This window comes from Nelumbo lutea, chromosome 3, assembly GCF_056320005.1.
Source record: "Nelumbo lutea isolate HS-2025 chromosome 3, American lotus-T2T, whole genome shotgun sequence".
Lineage (NCBI taxonomy): Eukaryota > Viridiplantae > Streptophyta > Magnoliopsida > Proteales > Nelumbonaceae > Nelumbo > Nelumbo lutea.
Window position 1 is genome coordinate 82,276,564 of NC_142686.1, and position 10,472 is coordinate 82,287,035.

General features: G+C 40.1%; 1 non-coding gene across 1 annotated transcript; it reads right to left on the reverse strand.

Moving 5' to 3' along the window:
- Window positions 1-223: 223 nt before the first annotated feature.
- LOC148866123 (small nucleolar RNA R71) lies at window positions 224-330 on the reverse strand. Its single transcript, XR_016112148.1, has one exon. It is a non-coding gene; the product is annotated as a small nucleolar RNA R71 (small nucleolar RNA).
- Between the last annotated feature and the right edge of the window lie 10,142 nt (window positions 331-10,472).

Genomic DNA, 10,472 nt, shown 5'->3' on the forward strand with positions numbered 1-10,472 from the left:
CCATGAGGATCCGAATGCCCATATTGCTAACTTCTTGGAAATCTGTGACACCTTCAAACACAATGGGGTAAGTGATGATGCCATCCGGCTGAGGTTATTCCCATTTTCTTTGAAGGATAAAGCCAAAGCTTGGTTGAACTCATTACCGGCAGGATCTATAGCCACATGGGATGAAATGGCCAGTCGTTTTCTCTCTAAATATTTTCCCCCTTCTAAAACTGCTAAAATGAGGAATGACATCACTACATTTTTCCAGCAAGAGGGGGAATCTCTCTATGAGTCCTGGGAACGTTACAAAGAGCTACTAAGGAGGGTTCCTCACCATGGCCTTCCGATTTGGCTGCAGGTGCAAACATTTTATAATGGTCTGACCGATTCAAACAAGACCATCTTAGATGCAGCAGCTGGGGGCTCCATAAACAATAAGACTCCCGAGGTTGCCCATGCACTCATCGAGGAGATGGCAGCCAATAACTACCAATGGCATTCAGAAAGGACACCAGTTAGAAAGCAGCATGGCCTTCATAATGTGGATACATACACAGCTCTCTCTGCACAAATAGGAGCACTTAGCAAAAAATTTGATGAGATGCAGATGGCAGCTATGCATGTACAGTATGATAAGTGTGGGGGAGGCCATGATAGCACTGAATTCCAAGTTGGCAGTCAGACTTTTCAGTCCACAGAACAAGTAGACTTTGTTGGCAACTTTACAAGACAGCCAGGAAATCAGTACCATCATGCCCATAACCCCGGATGGAGAGGCCACCTGAATCAGCATGCACCTAAGCCTTTCCACCAAAACTTCTATCAGCCGGAACCGAAATCTAACTTGGAGGAGCTGATGACCAAGTTCATAGCTAGTGCAGAAAATAGATTTCAGAAAAACGAAACATCGATAAGGAACTTGGAAACTCAGGTTGGGCAGCTGGCACAGATGATTTCAGAAAGGGCTCCGGGTACCTTACCTAGTAACACCATGGTAAACCCAAGGGAACAAGAGGCTGTTGGGAGAATTCCCAATTCAGATACTTAGTCATAAACTGTCTTACTTGCTTTTTGTTTTTATTTTTCATAGCATTTAAGTTTAGTTAGTTTTTCTTAGAATTTAATTGAATAAAGATACTGATCTCCTCTTCTAGTTTGCAAGTGATTTCTAGCAGAAGAAGTTTTCCACCGACAACATATTGCAGAATTTAAGAATGATCTTCAGGGAAGTCCTCTAAATACCTCCTATTACTTGTTGATGCTCTTGCTAGTTTTATTGTTACTGCCTAACACTACGAACATTGAGGACAATGTTCATCTTAAGTGTGGGGGAGTGAGCCCGAGGCTAGGGTATGGGGGCTGAAACCATGCACCCCAACACACATATGCAGGCAATGACATAACCAAAAAAAGACTGGAACCCCTCAAATTCATTACTATTTATTTGATGATTTTTTTTTAAGAAGGAATTCAATGAGTTGAGGGAGACTGATGTACTTGTTAAGTTTTTATTCTTGTGAATGACCCAATTTGATTTATGCAGGAGAAAAGGGGAGCTGAATATGCCTTTCAGCATGACTAGCCCTAACTTCCTTCATGTGTATGGAAGCCCTTGATTTCATTGTTAATGGTCAAGAGAGCTAGTGCACATCTGAAGTGCTAATTCTTGAGGTTCAATAATTGCAAAGAAGGACAAAAGCCCAAATTGACTCTGCTATTCTGAGCTGAATAGTAAAACTAGCAGCTTAGAACATGAGTCCTATTTACCTACCTCAAACAAGTGACCAGTGTGAGATGGAGCATAAGATGCACTCACACCAAAAAAAAAAAAAAAAAAAAAAAAAAAAAAAAAAAAAAAAAAGAGAGAGAAAAGTGTGAGATGGAGCATAAAATGCACTCACACCGAAAAGAAAAAAAAGAAAAAAAAAAAAGGTGAGATGGAGCATAAAATGCACTCACCCTTAGAAATAAGTAATTGTGGTGACAATCGAGGTTCAAAGGGGCACTATAAAGTTGAACTCTCATTGAGATTTAGTTACAGATGTGAAACTCAGTGAAATTTGATTATTAACCTTGACAATTAAAGAGCTGATTTATATATGAATTAGGAGTGAAGGCTAGACTATGATGAAATTCATATTCTCCTTTCCTCGGATCTGATACATATCTTAAATGGTAATTTACAAGAATAAGAGTTAAGCAATTACAAAAGTTCCCCGACTACTCAATGCATTTCTATCTTAAAAAGTTCACCAGGTAAATGGTGAGAACAGAAGGGGGGAATTTTAAGTTTATGGCTGATGTCTTTGCTTGAGGACAAGCAAAAGCTTAAGTGTGGGGGTATTTGATGAACTTACAATTTATCTATATTTTATGAGGTTTTTGCATGAAATTTTATAATGGTTTAATTAAATTTTTGCCGTATTTTAGCTTGATTGCAAGAAAGATTTCAGGGGGAGCCAAATCAACAAAAAAAGGCAAAAGCAAGAAAAGAAAACCCAAAAATTTATCAAGTTCAGCCCGGCCCAGCCATGAGAGCATGCGAATTTCATTCGGCCCAAGAAGAGCAAGTGAAACTCTTTGGAAAATCCAAGGGAAGAAGCCTAGCTATGAGGAGAATTCGGCCCAGCAAGGAAGGCCCATTTTTAGCCCAAATAACAGCCTAGAGTGTAGCCCACATGAGCTCAAAAGCAAGCTAAGTTGTAGCCCAAATAGCAGCCCAAAGGGAGCTAGGGGCGGCAACTTCTAGGAGTTTCTTGAAGAGAAGGAGGGAGCACTCTAGAAGGTTCATGAGGGGTGTAATACACCCCATTCTAGAGGCTTCAAGAAGGGGCAAGAGCCCCCTTGAAAAACTATATAAGGAGGCCTCTAGGAGGGGAGAAAGTTGTTCAATTGCTTGAGAGGAAGGCTCTCCCACTCTTAGAGGTTCGGCCACCTTGAGAGAAGAGAAGAGAAGAAGGCTAGGCGCAAGGAAGAAGAAGAAGAAGGGCTGAAGGAAGTTCAAGACAAGCAAGCTAGAAGAAGAAGGTGAGTTCGAATTGAGAGTTTGTGATTCAAAGATCTTCTGTAATAAATCATTTGTAGTTTCATTCTCTTTTGATTTGAATTCAGTTTCTTAGTTATATGTTCTTTCTTCTTTCTCCTTGTTTCCATTCTTCCTTGATGTATTTCAGCTTGTAAAATTTCAGTTCAGCAATCTAATTCTTTTTGATTCATTCAAATGGTCATGCATTGTATTTGAATTTTCTTGAATAAGGGTGTGATTGTAGATTAATTCGGCCAACTAACCTTCAAAACTCAGATCTGAATTCTCAAATCTGAGATTGCAAGATCTGAATTGCTTGAAAGAGAATTCAGATCTGCAATTTTCAGATTGGGCGAATTAATCTACAGCTTGGAATTCCTAGAGTGCTTGAGAGAGACTCTAGGAATTCAGATCTACTATTCAAGAACTGAATTGAGTGCAAGGTTAGAGATAACTTGCACAATTCAGTTGGTGATCAATTCAGATTTGAATTGATGCCTTAGAAGTGTTTGAAGAAATGCATGCATGAGGATTAGATTCTTGCTAGAGATAGAAGAACCGTCACTCATGCATAGGATGAACATGCACTTGAGAGAGGCTGTTCATGACCTTGGGGTTTCACCAAACCAAGGCTCAATCATGATTCATTCGAATGATCCAAATTGATAGATTGCTGAATTCTGAGATTGACATTTACTGCTTACTCTTCTAACCTGAATTGAAGGCAATTGGACCAATGATTTAGATAGATTTTAATTTAGGATTTCTTAGCTTTCATTAGAGTTTTGATTTATTTGTTGATCAGATAAGAAATGATCAATTTAGTATTGGTAATTGTTTCCTAAATCCTCGTGGGAACGATACTTCACTCACTACTTTATTACTTGAACGGCTAGTGCACTTGCTAGTGTCACAATGAGCCACACATCACTCACATAAGGTTTCTTTGGAGACTCTTCAACTATGCTGGTTGCGGATTCTCGCCCAATGCTCTGTTGTATCCTGAGAACGAATTTGCATGTAACCCAATAGTAACTCAGTAAAACTGGGTGGGGGCAAATAACGTTCCAAAGACAATATCTTCAGACACGCCTCAGAGCTTCTCCTCAAAAGTTATAATGACCCCATTTTCTCCAACAATTTTAGAACGTTATTCTGCAATGGAGGTGGAAGCAAGCATGACTTCGATCAAGATGATGAACCAAGATCTTGTTCAACTAGACCAGTTCGATGGAGAAAATTTCAGCCGATGGCAAGACAAGATGATCTTCTTTCTGACCACACTGAAGCTATACTATCTGCTAGACCCCAATTTGCAATCACTTCCTAAACCCACTGACAAAGACTCAAAAAACTAAAGAAGGAAAGAGCAAAATGAGAAAAGGACTAACTTTTGTGCTGAGGACACATACCGAATGCCTTATCAGACCGGCTCTACCACTTCTACAAGGAACTTACATCTCCAAAAGAAATCTAGAAGGCCCTAGAATTCAAATACAAGGTGCAAGAAACAGGTACGAATAAGTATCTTATTCCAGAATACTTTGATTGGTCAATTACATGAGAAATTGCACCTGCACACTTGATTGAAAATTCGATTTTTCTCTTACAAAAGCGAATTTTGAACTTGTCCCACATTGGAAAATTATAAGTTTTGTTTTCAGTATTTCAATAGGAGCTGATTTACACTCCTTAGAATTTGTAGAGGAGAGTATGGAGATTCGATACCGCGCAACGCACGGGCACACACGTGGCTCGCGATGGGCTGTTTTGGTTTTGGTGCATTGCTGACCGTTGATCACCGTTGATAAGATCAATGGTCACGATTCGATCGGGTGTGATCAAGAGGCACAATTCAAAATTAACAGTCACTAACTGTTGACTACTTCTTAAACAGTCACAAGGTTTGAAATTGTGACTGTTAAAGATGCATTCTCTAAACCAGCACCTACCGTTTCTTCATACATCTTCACAAATTATTTAAGGAGCATGAATTACACTCCAAAACACACAATTTCGAAATTCACTCTCTCTCTCTCTCTCTCAGTCCGGTCTGCTACAGGCTCACAGAAGGTTTCTTTGGAGACTCTTCAACTTTGCTGGTTGCGGATTCTCGCCCAATGCTCTGTTGTATCCTGAGAACGAATTTGCATTTAACCCAATAGTAAACTCAGTAAAACTGAGTGGGGGCAAATAACGTTCCAAAGACAATGTCTTCAGACACGCCTCAGAGCTTCTCCTCAAAAGTTATAATAACCCCATTTTCTCCAACAATTTTAGAACGTTATTCTGCAATGGAGGTGGAAGCAAGCATGACTTCGATCAAGATGATGAACCAAGATCTTGTTCAACTAGACCAGTTCGATGGAGCAAATTTCAGCCGATGGCAAGACAAGATGATCTTCTTTCTGACCACACTGAATCTATACTATCTGCTAGACCCGAATTTGCAATCACTTCCTGAACCCACTGACAAATACTCAAAAAACTAAAGAAGGAAAGAGCAAAATGAGAAAAGGACTCACTTTTGTGCCGAGTACACATACCGAATGCCTTATCAGACCGGCTCTACCACTTCTACAAGGAACTTACATCTCCAAAAGAAATCTAGAAGGCCCTGGAATTCAAATACAAGGTGCAAGAAACAGGTACGAATAAGTATCTTATTCCAGAATACTTTGATTGGTCAATTACATGAGAAATTGCACCTGCACACTTGATTGAAAATTCGATTTTTCTCTTACAAAACCGAATTTTGAACTTGTATCACATTGGAAAATTATAAGTTTTGTTTTCAGTATTTCAATAGGAGCTGATTTACACTCCTTAGAATTAGTAGAGGAGAGTATGTGGATTCGATACCGCGCAACGCACGGGCACCCACGTGGCTCGCGATGGGATGTTTTGGTTTTGGTGCATTGCTGACCGTTGATCACCGTTGATGAGATCAATGGTCACGATTCGGTCGGGTGTGACCAAGAGGCACAATTCAAAGTTAACAGTCACTAACTGTTGACTACTTCTTAAACAGTCACAAGGTTTGAAATTGTGACTGTTAAAGGTGCATTCTCTAAACCAGCACCTACCTTTTCTTCATACATCTTCACAAATTATTTAAGGAGCATGAATTACACTCCAAAACACAATTTCGAAATTTACTCTCTCTCTCTCTCTCAGTCCGGTCTGCTACAGGCTCACAGAAGGTTTCTTTGGAGACTTTTCAACTTTGCTGGTTGCGGATTCTCGCCCAATGCTCTGTTGTATCCTGAGAACGAATTTGCATGTAACCCAATAGTAAACTCAGTAAAACTGAGTGGGGGCAAATAACGTTCCAAAGACAATGTCTTCAGACACGCCTCAGAGCATCTCCTCAAAAGTTATAATAACCCTATTTTCTCCAACAATTTTAGAACGTTATTCTGCAATGGAGGTGGAAGCAAGCATGACTTCGATCAAGATGATGAACCAAGATCTTGTTCAACTAGACCAGTTCGATGGAGCAAATTTCAGCCGATGGCAAGACAAGATGATCTTCTTTCTGACCACACTGAAGCTATACTATCTGCTAGACCCGAATTTGCAATCACTTCCTGAACCCACTGACAAAGACTCAAAAAACTAAAGAAGGAAAGAGCAAAATGAGAAAAGGACTCACTTTTGTGCCGAGGACACATACTGAATGCCTTATCAGACCGGCTCTACCACTTCTACAAGGAACTTACATCTCCAAAAGAAATCTAGAAGGCCCTAGAATTCAAATACAAGGTGCAAGAAACAGGTACGAATAAGTATCTTATTCCAGAATACTTTGATTGGTCAATTACATGAGAAATTGCACCTGCACACTTGATTGAAAATTCGATTTTTCTCTTACAAAAGCGAATTTTGAATTTGTCCCACATTGGAAAATTATAAGTTTTGTTTTCAGTATTTCAATAGGAGCTGATTTACACTCCTTAGAATTAGTAGAGGAGAGTATGTGGATTCGATACCGCGCAACGCACGGGCACCCACGTGGCTCGCGATGGGCTGTTTTGGTTTTGGTGCATTGCTGACCGTTGATCACCGTTGATGAGATCAATGGTCACGATTCGATCGGGTGTGATCAAGAGGCACAAATCAAAGTTAACAGTCACTAACTGTTGACTACTTCTTAAACAGTCACAAGGTTTGAAATTGTGACTGTTAAAGGTGCATTCTCTAAACCAGCACCTACCTTTTCTTCATACATCTTCACAAATTATTTAAGGAGCATGAATTACACGCCAAAACACAATTTCAAAATTCACTCTCTCTCTCTCTCTCAGTCCGGTCTGCTACAGGCTCACAGAAGGTTTCATTGGAGACTCTTCAACTTTGCTGGTTGTGGATTCTCGCCCAATGCTCTGTTGTATCCTGAGAACGAATTTGCATGTAACCCAATAGTAAACTCAGTAAAACTGAGTTGGGGCAAATAACGTTCCAAAGACAATGTCTTCAAACACGCCTCAGAGCTTCTCCTCAAAAGTTATAATAACCCCATTTTCTCCAACAATTTTAGAACGTTATTCTGCAATGGAGGTGGAAGCAAGCATGACTTCGATCAAGATGATGAACCAAGATCTTGTTCAACTAGACCAGTTCGATGCAGCAAATTTCAGCCGATGGCAAGACAAGGTGATCTTCTTTCTGACCACACTGAAGCTATACTATCTGCTAGACCCGAATTTGCAATCACTTCCTGAACCCACTGACAAAGAATCAAAAAACTAAAGAAGGAAAGAGCAAAATGAGAAAAGGACTCACTTTTGTGCCGAGTACACATACCGAATGCCTTATCAGACCGGCTCTACCACTTCTACAAGGAACTTACATCTCCAAAAGAAATCTAGAAGGCCCTGGAATTCAAATACAAGGTGCAAGAAGCAGGTACGAATGAGTATCTTATTCCATAATACTTTCGTTGGTCAATTACATGAGAAATTGCACCTGCACACTTGATTGAAAATTCGATTTTTCTCTTACAAAACCGAATTTTGAACTTGTCCCACATTGGAAAATTATAAGTTTTGTTTTCAGTATTTCAATAGGAGCTGATTTACACTCCTTAGAATTAGTAGAGGAGAGTATGGGGATTCGATACCGTGCAACGCACGGACACCCACGTGGCTCGCGATTGGCTGTTTTGGTTTTGGTGCATTGCTGACCGTTGATCACCGTTGATGAGATCAATGGCCACGATTCGATCGGGTGTGATCAAGAGGCACAATTCAAAGTTAACAGTCACTAACTGTTGACTACTTCTTAAACAGTCACAAGGTTTGAAATTGTGACTGTTAAAGGTGCATTCTCTAAACCAGCACCTACCTTTTCTTCATACATCTTCACAAATTATTTAAGGAGCATGAATTACACTCCAAAACACAATTTCGAAATTCACTCTCTCTCTCTCTCTCAGTCCGGTCTGCTACAGGCTCACAGAAGGTTTCTTTGGAGACTTTTCAACTTTGCTGGTTGCGGATTCTCGCCCAATGCTCTGTTGTATCCTGAGAACGATTTTGCATGTAACCCAATAGTAAACTCAGTAAAACTGGGTGGGGGCAAATAACGTTCCAAAGACAATGTCTTCAGACACGCCTCCGAGCTTCTCCTCAAAAGTTATAATAACCCCATTTTCTCCAACAATTTTAGAACGTTATTCTGCAATGGAGGTGGAAGCAAGCATGACTTCGATCAAGAAGATGAACCAAGATCGTGTTCAACTAGACCAGTTCGATGTAGCAAATTTCAGCCGATGGCAAGACAAGATGATCTTCTTTCTGACCACACTGAAGCTATAATATCTACTAGACCCGAATTTGCAATCACTTCCTGAACCCACTGACAAAGACTCAAAAAACTAAAGAAGGAAAGAGCAAAATGAGAAAAGGACTCACTTTTGTGTAGAGGACACATACCGAATGCCTTATCAGACCGGCTCTACCACTTCTACAAGGAACTTACATCTCCAGAAGAAATCTAGAAGGCCCTGGAATTCAAATACAAGGTGCAAGAAACAGGTATGAATAAGTATCTTATTCCAGAATACTTTGATTGGTCAATTACGTGAGAAATTGCACCTGCACACTTGATTGAAAATTCGATTTTTCTCTTACAAAACCGAATTTTGAACTTGTCCCACATTGGAAAATTATAAGTTTTGTTTTCAGTATTTCAATAGGAGCTGATTTACACTCCTTAGAATTAGTAGAGGAGAGTATGGGGATTCGATACCGCGCAACGCATGGGCACCCACGTGGCTCGCGATGGGCTGTTTTGGTTTTGGTTCATTGCTGACCGTTGATCACGTTGATGAGATCAATGGTCACGATTCGATCGGGTGTGATCAAGAGGCACAATTCAAAGTTAACAGTCACTAACTATTGACTACTTCTTAAACAGTCACAATGTTTCAAATTGTGACTGTTAAAGGTGCAATCTCTAAACCAGCACCTACCTTTTCTTCATACATCTTCACAAATTATTTAAGGAGCATGAATTACACTCCAAAACACAATGTCAAAATTCACTCTCTCTCTCTCTCTCAGTCCGGTCTGCTACAGGCTCACAGAAGGTTTCTTTGGAGACTTTTCAACTTTGCTGGTTGCGGATTCTCGCCCAATGCTCTGTTGTATCCTGAGAACGATTTTGCATGTAACCCAATAGTAAACTCAGTAAAACTAGGTGGGGGCAAATAACGTTCCAAAGACAATGTCTTCAGACACGCCTCAGAGCTTCTCCTCAAAATTATAATAACCCCATTTTCTCCAACAATTTTAGAACGTTATTCTGCAATGGAGGTGGAAGCAAGCATGACTTCGATCAAGAAGATGAACCAAGATCGTGTTCAACTAGACCAGTTCGATGTAGCAAATTTCAGCCGATGGCAAGACAAGATGATCTTCTTTCTGACCACACTGAAGCTATAATATCTACTAGACCCGAATTTGCAATCACTTCCTGAACCCACTAACAAAGACTCAAAAAACTGAAGAAGGAAAGAGCAAAATGAGAAAAGGACTAACTTTTGTGTAGAGGACACATACCGAATGCCTTATCAGACCGGCTCTACCACTTCTACAAGGAACTTACATCTCCAAAAGAAATCTAGAAGGCCCTGGAATTCAAATACAAGGTGCAAGAATCAGGTACGAATGAGTATCTTATTCCAGAATACTTTCATTGGTCAATTACATGAGAAATTGCTCCTGCACACTTGATTGAAAATTCGATTTTTCTCCTACAAAACCGAATTTTGAACTTGTCCCACATTGGAAAATTATAAGTTTTGTTTTCAGTATTTCAATAGGAGCTGATTTACACTCCTTAGAATTAGTAGAGGAGAGTATGTGGATTCGATACCGCGCAACGCATGGGCACCCACGTAGCTCGCGATGGGCTGTTTTGGTTTTAGTGCATTGCTGACCGTTGATCACGTTGA